Source organism: Lactuca serriola, chromosome 2 (assembly GCF_051521515.1).
Source record: "Lactuca serriola cultivar US96UC23 chromosome 2, Lser_US96UC23_V15, whole genome shotgun sequence".
Lineage (NCBI taxonomy): Eukaryota > Viridiplantae > Streptophyta > Magnoliopsida > Asterales > Asteraceae > Lactuca > Lactuca serriola.
Genome location: NC_136409.1, coordinates 224,182,096 through 224,192,822, shown reverse-complemented (window position 1 = coordinate 224,192,822; position 10,727 = coordinate 224,182,096). Strand labels below are relative to the sequence as shown.

Here is a 10,727-nt window from a genome sequence, read left to right as displayed (position 1 = left end):
TAACATGGCATTTATATGAGGGTGACGGTAAGTTCACCCTTGATAGACATGATTCGAAAGGCTCAGGTCGAGGGGGTGAAGAAAGAGAACTGGAAACTGGAAAGAATTCGGGGGCAGTATCCTTTGTTTGTTAAGGATAGTCATGGTTTATTGACGCAGTGTGGCCGAGTATGGGTGCTGATGTCAGGGGGAGTGAGGCAGAGACTGTTAGAGGAGGCGCATAAGTCCAAATTTTCTATACATTCGGGTGCAACAAAAATGTATAGGGATATGAGGTTGAGCTATTGGTGGACCTACATGAAGCGAGAGATCGTCGGGTATGTGGAGCGGTGTCTAACCTGCAGGAAGGTCAAGGCCGAGCACCAGCGACCTCTTGGCAAGGTTCAACCATTACCCATTCCCATGTGGAAGTGGGAAGAGATCACTATGGATTTCATCACCAAGCTACCACGGACAGCGAGGGGAGTAGATGCCATATGGTTGATCGTGGATAGACTGACGAAGAGTGCTCATTTCATTCTGATCTCCGAGAGTATATCTGCGGAGAAGTTGGCAGACATTTATGTTCGAGAGGTGGTGGCTAGGCACGGAGTGCCAGTATCAGTGGTTTTAGACAAAGATGTTCGGTTTACATCCAGGTTTTGGGGGAAGTTCCACGACGAACTGGGTACCCAGCTGCACTTTAGTACGACATATCACCCCCAGACTGACGGCCATAGTGAGAGGATGATCCAGACACTCGAGGATATGTTGAGGGAATGTGTACTGGATTTCAGAGGAAGTTGGGATACGTATCTCCCACTGGCAGAGTTTTTGTACAATAACAACTATCATGCCAGTATTGACCGAGCACCATTTGAGATGTTATATGGGCGGAGGTGCAGGACCCCAGTGTGTTGGGACGAAGTTGGGCATTGGTTTTTGGGAAGCACAGAGGTGGTACTTGAGACCACTGGATTGATTCAGCAGGTACGTGACCGGTTGCGAGTCGCGCAGAGCTGTCAGAAGAGCTATGCGGACCGAAGATGATCAGATCTTGAATATCAGGAGGGAGACTTTGTCTTACTGAAGGTGTCACCCTAGAAAGGGATTATCCGGTTCTGCAAGAGCGGCGAATTGGGGCCTCGGTTCATAGGTTCGTTCAGGATCATAGCCCGGGTGGGCAAGGTGGCATATCGATTAGAGCTTCCAGAGGAGCTTAGTCGGATTCACATCACTTTCCATGTGTCCCAGCTTCGGAAGTGTGTTGCCGACGAGTCCTCAGTCATATCCTTGGACGACATTCAGTTGGATGGGAGCCTGAATTATGTCGAGAGACTAGTGACGATTTTAGACAAAAAGACAAAGAAGCTCCGAAATAAGGAAGTGAAGATGGTAAAGGTGCAATGGCAGCACCGAAAGGGGTTCCGAATGGACCTGGGAATCAGAAGATGAAATGCGAGGTTTCTATTCGGAGTTGTTTGGATCAGCAGGCTTCGAGGACGAAGCCTAATTCAAGTGGGGGAGAGTTGTAACACCCTGATCCTCAGCTTGAAGGAAGGACTTGGTGAAGTGAACACTTGAGGAAGCAAGCTATAGGAAGCAAAGAACTAGTGGGGGATTCAAGATCCACTCTTGTGAAGCACTCCCTGAAGGCAGTTGAGTTGGAGCAGCTCGTGCGGTATTTTGGTCGCAAAGTGTTAGTTCAGCATTCGTTTCAGGTGAGTCTCCTCACCATACATATGGGTCTAAGGCACCAAGGCCAGCCCATTATGTGATTATGATAAATGTGTTAGACGTTCCGTGTTTTGCTATGGTATGTGATTGCATGTTGTATGAAGACCCCGGGGGGGGGGGGGGGGGAGCCCGTGGCATTGGATGTAAGACTATGTGGGGTAGCCCATGGCAGTCCTAGGTTAGGATCATGTGGGGTAGCCCATGGCATTGGATGTAAGACCATCTGGGGGAGCCCATGGCAGTCCTAGGTAAAGACCATGTTGGGTAGCCCATGACACTGTTACAGGTTTATGTATGCATGGCTTACGTGATATGTGTGTAACTTTATAGCTTACAGGGTATCTGATATGTGTGTAGCTTTTATAGTTAGCAGGATATGTGATATGTGGATTGTGTGTGTGGTATGCTCTGGGAAACTCACTAAGCATTTCGCTTACAGGTTGTTGATTGTTTCAGGTACTTCGGAGCCTAAGGGCAAGGGCAAGGCGTGATGACGTGGCGTGTACTCTACCTCTCTTTGGATGTCTGGGACTCTTTGATGTTTTCAAAAAGGACAACAATGATGTAATAATTGTGAATTGGAAACAAATGTTTTGGAAATCTATGGAATATGTAATTGGTCCGATTAATTAAAAGAAAAAATATTTCTTTGTAAAAAGTTGGGTCGTCACACTTATATTCTGAAAACGGAGATATGTAAGTTATCATTTAAAATTCAGTTGTGCATAGGTGTTGCGAAAACGTATCAGTAACATAATGTTATAAAATGTATTATTATGCAAGATTTGATGAGTAATAGATACAAGCATATGAGTCAAAGTTTATTCGTTCCCTTTTCCCTAACAGGAAAAGCAATATCTTTGGGCCCCTCGACGATTTTTTGTCGACATCTGAAGTGTTTGGCCAAGCACGGACTGAATTGATGTGTTCAATTAGTAGTCTGAATTCAATTGTCATAAATCGGGAAATCAAGAAATAGAATTTTGGACAATGAGATCGATTTTAATCCATGTCTCATATACGTACGATATCTAGAAGAATGGAGGAATATTTGATCACTTATCTAAAGGACAAACATCTATCTGATCGGATCAGAGTTCGGCAGTTGCTTTGGAAAGCACCCTTTGTTTTTTTTATTTAGAAGTTATACCCGTAATTTAGTTTTAGACTTATCCAAGTGAGAGACTATTAGATTAAGTGTCTAAGTCAATAACTAAATTAGTATAATCTTGAATTATTAGCAAAGTCTTTTTGGGTTGCCCTCAAACTTAGTAATGGACTAGAATGTTATTTGGAGAGAGAGACTGATTTATTAATTTATTATATGATTAATAAATTAATTAGAAATCACAATAAATAATTTATTAATATATTATGAGAATAATATATTAATTATAAATTGTATTGACTAATTAAGAATTAATAAGAAATTAATTAGAATTAATTTTAGCATTAATTGGATTAATTAAAAGTGGAAAGACAAAAGATGACAATGTTCAAAAGTTGAACGATGACGAATTATAGAACCTCTCTAGGAGGCGGGACAAAATTCTAGTTGGTTATAGGGATTCTAAATGGTTTCTAGAGCTTTTCTTGGACTATAAGGAAACTTTGATGCCTTAGGGGAAATCAAAAGGGATAAGGCTTATCTAAGGAAACTACCTTATCCTTAGCCTCCTTATCACCTATATAAACCCTACTAAGGGCTTACAATTTCGCTCGTCCCTTCTACTAGAGGTAGAATGAAAATCATTCCTCTCCTCTTTAGCCTCCAATTTTCCAGGGTTTGGGTGTGAGCCATTAGAGGCACGAGACTTCTGGTGCTTACTTTCTAAAGCTAGATCAATAAGGAATCAATGTTTATTTACTACAACAAACATAAGGTATGTATTTTCTAATAACCCTTTGGTATTTTTCGAAAATAACAATGTAGTTCTAGGGTTCTTTATATTTAATGGGTGTTCTAGGGTTTATGTTTTAAAATATTTTAAAAGTTTAGTCACTAAATTAGCACAACTTTAAAAGTTAGGTGACTAAATGAGCACAAATCCAAAAGTTAAGTGACTAAATGAGAACAAAGCCAAAAGTTCGATGGCATTTTAAATCTTAAAATAAGTTAAGTGACCAAATGTAGCACCCAATTCTTGGTACGTATTTAATTCAAGCATTTTTATGTTTTTCCCTGGGACTCGACGAGTCGGAGGACCCACTCGTCGAGTAGAGACGAGTCCACAGACATCTTAAGTGAACTACTCGACGAGTCGGAAGACGGACTCGACGAGTAGGCGTTGTGCGAGTAAAACCCTAAATATGAGGGTTTGCACCATATATATTCACCTTAACTCAGCCTCCCTTGTCCCTAACACTCCCTTAAAGCTAAATATCGAAACCCTAGCTGTTTGTGTGTGTGTTAAGGCCATTTTGGTGTTCTTGGTTGGTTTGTGAAGCTTGGAAGGAGAGAGGAAGCTTGGGATTTCAAGTTGGGACTTGTAGATCCAGAGAACTTACTTCATCTTCAGCTCAAGCAAGGTAAATGCCCCTGTTTTGGTCTTCCTTTTTGGTTGTTCATCTTTAGGGATTAGGGTCATGGTGCATTTAGGGCCTCTTAAGCCATTTTCGGATTTGTAAGGTGATTCATGGGGTTCTACTTCCAGATCTGAGTCATTGGAGGGGTCTCATGTCACACCCCCAAACCAGAACGGCGGAATCGTTCGGGGGCGGATGACTTCTTGTAGTATCGTAACAGTTGAATACATAGTAAAAAAAGTAAAACAACCATCATATATATAATTTAAAAGTTACATTGTTGAATGATACTTGTTCAAAACAAATTACAATATGATGACAAAATGAGTTTTAAACTAACGCCTTAGCGTCACTTCTCCAAAAGCTGGGGTTTACCTGTATTACTGAATCCCTGAGAAATACAAGTAATTTTGAAAGAGTGTCAACAATTAAGTTGGTGATTTCATAAGCGTTTATGTATAAAATTTGTAAATTTGGTATAAAATCACTGAGTTTGTTTTTGAAAAATCCAATATTTTTCCATGAGTGTGTGGTAGTTTAAAAGTTCCAAACTGTAATGCATTAGTAGTTTTCATGCTTAGTATAACAGTTTTATGTATGTATAAAATCACTAAGACATTTGATAACCCCGTAAATCATCGTGTTTTTAATACTCCATGTGAGTTTTACAACCATGCTATTGACCTAGACTGCCTATAACAACGTTTTTCAGGCGTCGAAATGTTATGACGTTTGCCACCCCAGACCTGCCGATCTAACTGTAGCTAACAGTTTAGGTGCGGGATTGTCAATCCCGTATAGATCTATACACAAGTATCATGCTCTCCCTACAATAGATTATGATATATAATACAGGACTTTAACTGCATACTTGAAAGTACGTGAAGTTGAATGTCTCACAAAACTTAGTATCAAGTAGATTTACGTATGAAAAATCCATTTGTTCGTGTATATGAAAGTATTTCCTTGATGTAGTACTTATAGTATGTAAAATCTCATGAATATCTAGTAAACTATACCTATTATAGTTTTTCGAAAAGTGTATTTCGTTTGTATGGTAAACCCTAGAGTAGTGTCGACTTTGTATGTAAAGTATAACATTATTGAACATTTATACTCAAAATATAAATATGGTGTGTGATATTTATATAACAACCTGTTTCATTCCAAAAAGACAAAGTGTTATCATGATATGTTATATGAGAATGTTTTCGTATGATAGTTATAAATCACATATGATTGATTATATAACAAAAAGTATAGCAAAAGATTGATGTTATTCGCACGAGAATAATCGTGTGTTTACTTGTATTCCCCCCCCCCCCCTAAAAGTGTGTAAAAGCATTACAAAGCATTTGAAAACGTAGTTATAGGGGTATGAACTCACCTGATAGACTGAAGAAAGTGAGACGAAAACCAAGCAGAACTTCGACTCAAGAAAGCGGATTTCTCGGGATTCTTGGGAATCTCGGGAGCATAAAACTTCCTTCGGGGCTTGGGTATGAAAACCGAGGCTTCAGGATATTTCTTGCACGCAAAACGGAGTAAAAACGCAAGAGAAAGAGAGGAAATGAGCACTTATGCCCGGAACCCTCGCATCCCTTTTATAGGGGCTGAAGACCCTCGGTACGCTAGGCGTACGAGGTTATGCGGGGTGTACTCGTGCGTCATCGCTTACCGCATCTTCGTCTGCCGGACTTTGGATGGGACGGGCATCGAGGCGTAGGGGGCGACGTGGACGATTCGAGGCCTAGCACCCGAGTACGCTGGGCGTAAATCGTCTCGGTTTGTGCCCTTCGAACTTATAAAATCCATAACTTCCGCGTACAAGCTCCGTTTTTTACGTTCTGTATATGCACGCGTAGGTGAGAATATGCTCTACAACTTTCATTTAGACTTCGTCGGCTAGTTTTGACTTTATTTTTAATTAATTATTTTTAACAGGCCGGGACACAAAAAAATCCGTTAAAAATCCATAACTTCTTTATTCGACGTCCTTTTTTCGCCAGACTTTTTACCATTGCAATACCATTTTCGAGACCTTCGATTCTCATTTAGGTTGTTTCGGCCAAAAGTCGCTCAATCTCTATTTTGAGTTTTTAGGTGTCTATTGCTATCCCGAAACTTCGAAAAATCATGACTTCTTCGTTATAACTCGGATTTTAGTGCTCTTTATATTTTTGGAAAACTTATTACGACATCTATCATTTATGAAATCCAGTAGAGACTTTTGAACATTTTCTTTTTAACGATAATTTCATTATATAAAAAGAGATTACAACCCTTGACTTTTTAGGTCATTACATAGATTTGAAATATCGGGTTGTCACATCATCCCCCCGTTAGAGGGAATTTCGTCCCGAAATTTAATGTAAGGTAAATATTTGTGGATTAGAGAAAGAGATGCGGATACTTGTGTTTCATTTAGTCTTCGCGATCCCAAGTATATTCAGGTCCCCGCTTTGCATTCCGGCGGACCTTCACAATGGGTATGCGACTTAGCTTTCTTCTTTTAATTTCCCTGTCCATGACCTCAGTTGGTTCCTCTATAAAGTGGAGACTCTCGTTAATTTCAATTTCGTCTAGAGGGACGACGAGGGTCTCATCGGACAAACATTTCATCAAGTTTGGCACGTGAAAGGTAGGATGTACGTTATTGAGTTCCTGCGGTAGTCGAAGTTTGTATGCTACCGGACCGATCCTTGAAAGGATCTCGAATGGTCCGATATACCTTGGGTTTAGTTTCCCACATTTTTTGAAACATATTAACCCCTTCCAGGGTGACCTTCAATAGCACTCGGTACCCAACCTGAAATTCTATGGGCCTCCGTCTTTTGTCTGCATAACTCTTTTGTCTGTCTCTTGAAGCCTTTAGTCATTCCTGAATTTGTGGCAATGTTTTAGTAATGTAAATTATGATTTACTTAATTTAAAAACAAAATTTTTGGCCACAAATTTTGGGGTATTACACCAAATGAGCACAAAGTCAAAAATTAAGTGACCAAAATGACCTAAACACTTTATTTTATTTTTCAGTTTTTTTGACTAATCACCAAAATGATTCTTTATATAATACAAAAACAATATGATTTTCAAAAAAAATTCCAAAAAAATGCATCGATGCTTCAGTATTGCGACGATTCACTAGTTGTTCGAAAAATAAATTGAAACTTGATTCAGTAAAAAAATGAATCATCAATGCTTTTTCTAAGATTATTTTATAAATTATGTAATTTTGTATCATCTAATGATTACTTTCGTTGGTTGACCAAAAAGCATGCAAATGGTATATTTTTTACTCTTCCTACAAAATATTACTTCTTATTTGTTTGTGTGTGTATGTATATATATACATGAGATTGCCATATTTATACATATTTTTAGGCAATATTTACTTACATTTTTATGCATATTTTGGTTATTTGTATTGAATAATGATACTTATAAGTTTAAATTGTACTTTGCAGCCAAATAAAAGACATTTTGAAGAAAAGGGACTAAAAATGACAAAGCTTGGAACTTTGGAGGCTTGGGGAATAAAAGAAAAAGAAACCCACAAAATCAGCTTAATTCATGTCGTGGGGATTGAAGACTCACGGCGTGAGTGAGAATATTCCAGAATATAAACTTCGCGTAGAAGACTCCTTGTCAAACACGGATAACAACGAATTCACGTCGTGAGACGTGCTTATTTACGACGTGAGCGTGTATAATTCAGAAAACTATATATTCTCTTGATCATTACGACTTGGGGGATTTTTGGCTGACTTGGAGAGTTTCTGGAGTCAAAAATCAGAAGGAGAGAAGGTCTGGAAATTGTTTTGCATACCAAGGAAGAAGGAAGAGTTCATAATTAACTTAATAGTTTGGTACTTTTAATATGTTTTTTTTACTATGGTTTGTTTATGTTTATTTGTTAACATGTCCAGCTAAATCACGTTGCTTCTGTTAGCTAGATGAAGCTGGAACTCATGAATTTATTTAATTAATCTAGACTTTGCTTGTTTGTTATGTCTTGTGTTTGATTGGTATTCCTAGCATGCTTGATCTGATAATTAGATTCCTTAAACTTCTTATTCTGTGTAGTTAACGACCATATTCTGCATGAATTTGAACACCTAGTAATTTAGTGAACATTAGATTATTAGAGTTGAGATTGAACCAATCTTAGTTAAGGAATTGAATTAATAAATTAGCTTGTGCTAGAGAACTCATGTTATGACCATAATTTGTGTTTGTTAACCCAATCTTACATAGCTCCAATAGTATTCAACAAGTGATTTTGTGTTAAATTATGTGTGACCATACATAGATCCACATGAATTAATTGATAATTAATAAATTTAGAACTGAATTACTAATAATGTTTTAATTGGTAACCAACAAGAATTTTTATAATTAATTTATAAACCAGTAATTGAGGGAAAGTGGATTCGAACTAATAGAAGGGTATTGTTTATTGATTGAATTGTGTTAAGAAATTAAGTTCATCTAAACTAGAAAAATTAGATAACCACTACTTTGGTAGGAAATTAGGTTAATTTAATAGTAGGTAAATTAATTAGTTAAAACCATTCCCTGTGATCGACACCCGACTTACCCAAACTATTCTATAATGCGACTAGGTACACTGCCTAGATGCATTTTAGTTGGTTAAATTAGTTAGGTTAATAATTTAAAATTAGTAGGTACTTTTGTGCACATCAAGTTTTTGGCGCCGCTGCCGGTGAACGGCTTATTTAATTATTGATTTATTTGATGTAGGTTAATCGTTCTTTTTTGTGGGGTAAAACCTTCAAAAAGTTAATTTTTCAGCTTAGTTTTTTACTAAACTCACGACGTGAGTTCAGTAGTTTTTCGGTTTTATTTGTTTTTCGGTTTTAGTTCAATTTTACGTTTTTATTTTTGTTTATTTTGTAGTAGTTCATGACCAGAGGTTCCAACACACCTGTGGTGCCACCACTTGAAGATCCAGAGTCGGCCCTTCACAAGAAGACGGATAAAAACGTAGGAGTGAACCAAACACCAAAGAAGTCGCCTTTCAAAGATCTAAAGTCAGTTTTTGGAAAGAAGTCAGGAAAGAAAGTGGGAGAATCTAGTACATCATCAAAAGTTGAAAACTTTGATAAAAAATCTAACCTACAAGAATCCGAGTACGAATCCGACCCAGAATTCGAACTACATAGAGGTGAAACCGAAGACGAGCCAAAAAACGAAATGGCAAACATTGCGGATATGTCCCTGGGAGCTTACAAAAAGAGAATTAGAGATGATGCTAGTCCTGGCCTAATACAACCTGCAATTCCTGCAACTGTCCCATTCGAACTGAAAGGACACATCCTTACTGCACTCAAGAATGTACCATTTTCTACAAAGGATCATGAGTATGCTTACAAGCATTTGGATGAAGTTAATGACATAGCAGACTATTTTAATGTCCCAAATGTTCCTAGAGAGACAGTCTTATTGAGGATGCTACCAGTCACCCTTAAAGGAGCTATAAAAGATTGGCTAAAGGCACTACCACCTGGTGCAATCACTACTTGGGCCCAAATGCGCGAGCAGTTTTTAGAACAACTTTTTCCACCTTCCAAGATAGCTAAACTCAAGAAGACAACAACCAATTTTGAGCAAAATCTGGGTGAGTCACTTTATGAGGCATGGGAGCGCTACAAATGATTGTTAAGGAATTGTCCTCAAAATGACCTTAACATACAACAAGAAGTCTCAATATTTTATGATGGTGTTAATGTCATGACGAGGAAACTCCTTGATTCTCAAGGACCACTAACTAAGCAAAATCTGGGGGGAAGTCAAAGAGTTGGTTGAAGAATTTGCAAAGCATTCTCGTGAGTACCACAATCCAAGGCTGGATGGAGTTAAAGGAAGCGGGGGTGGACAATCTGCAGACATGGCTGCTGTAATAGCCATGCTTGATACTATGGATAGGAAAATGACAAAGATGGACCAGACAATACATGCTATTAGAGTTGGGTGTGAAAGGTACAATGGTCCACACTTGACCAAAGACTACCACTTAGATGATAATGGGAACAGAAGAGCTCAAGTTTGCTACTCAAGTGGGGATAAATATGATGAAGACGGGAGAAAAACAAAGAAGGAGTGGCTGCCATATGAAGAATACAAGAAGCAAAAGGAAGAAAAATATAGGCAGACAGGCCGAGGCTTCTACCAAAAAGAGCAACCACCAGCTGAGAAGAAAGTTGACTTAGAAAACATGCTAGTTCGTTTTATGGAAGCTTCTAAGAAAAAGCATGATAATACTGATGCAGTATTGAAAGATCAAATGAAGATGATGAAAGATCAACAAGCTATGATGATTGACCAACAATCCCTACTAAGAAATCATCAAGTATCAATCAACAATCTCGAAGCTCAACTTGGTCAACTAACAACTTTGGTGAACGAAAAATTATCTTCACAATTCCCCGATAAAAAGACTCATTCCCATGTCATGATGATCG

General features: G+C 38.3%; 1 non-coding gene across 1 annotated transcript; it reads right to left on the bottom strand.

The window, feature by feature from the left end:
- Window positions 1–9,843: 9,843 nt before the first annotated feature.
- On the bottom strand, window positions 9,844–9,950 carry LOC145091167 (small nucleolar RNA R71). Its single transcript, XR_013702054.1, has one exon. It is a non-coding gene; the product is annotated as a small nucleolar RNA R71 (small nucleolar RNA).
- Window positions 9,951–10,727: the final 777 nt, after the last annotated feature.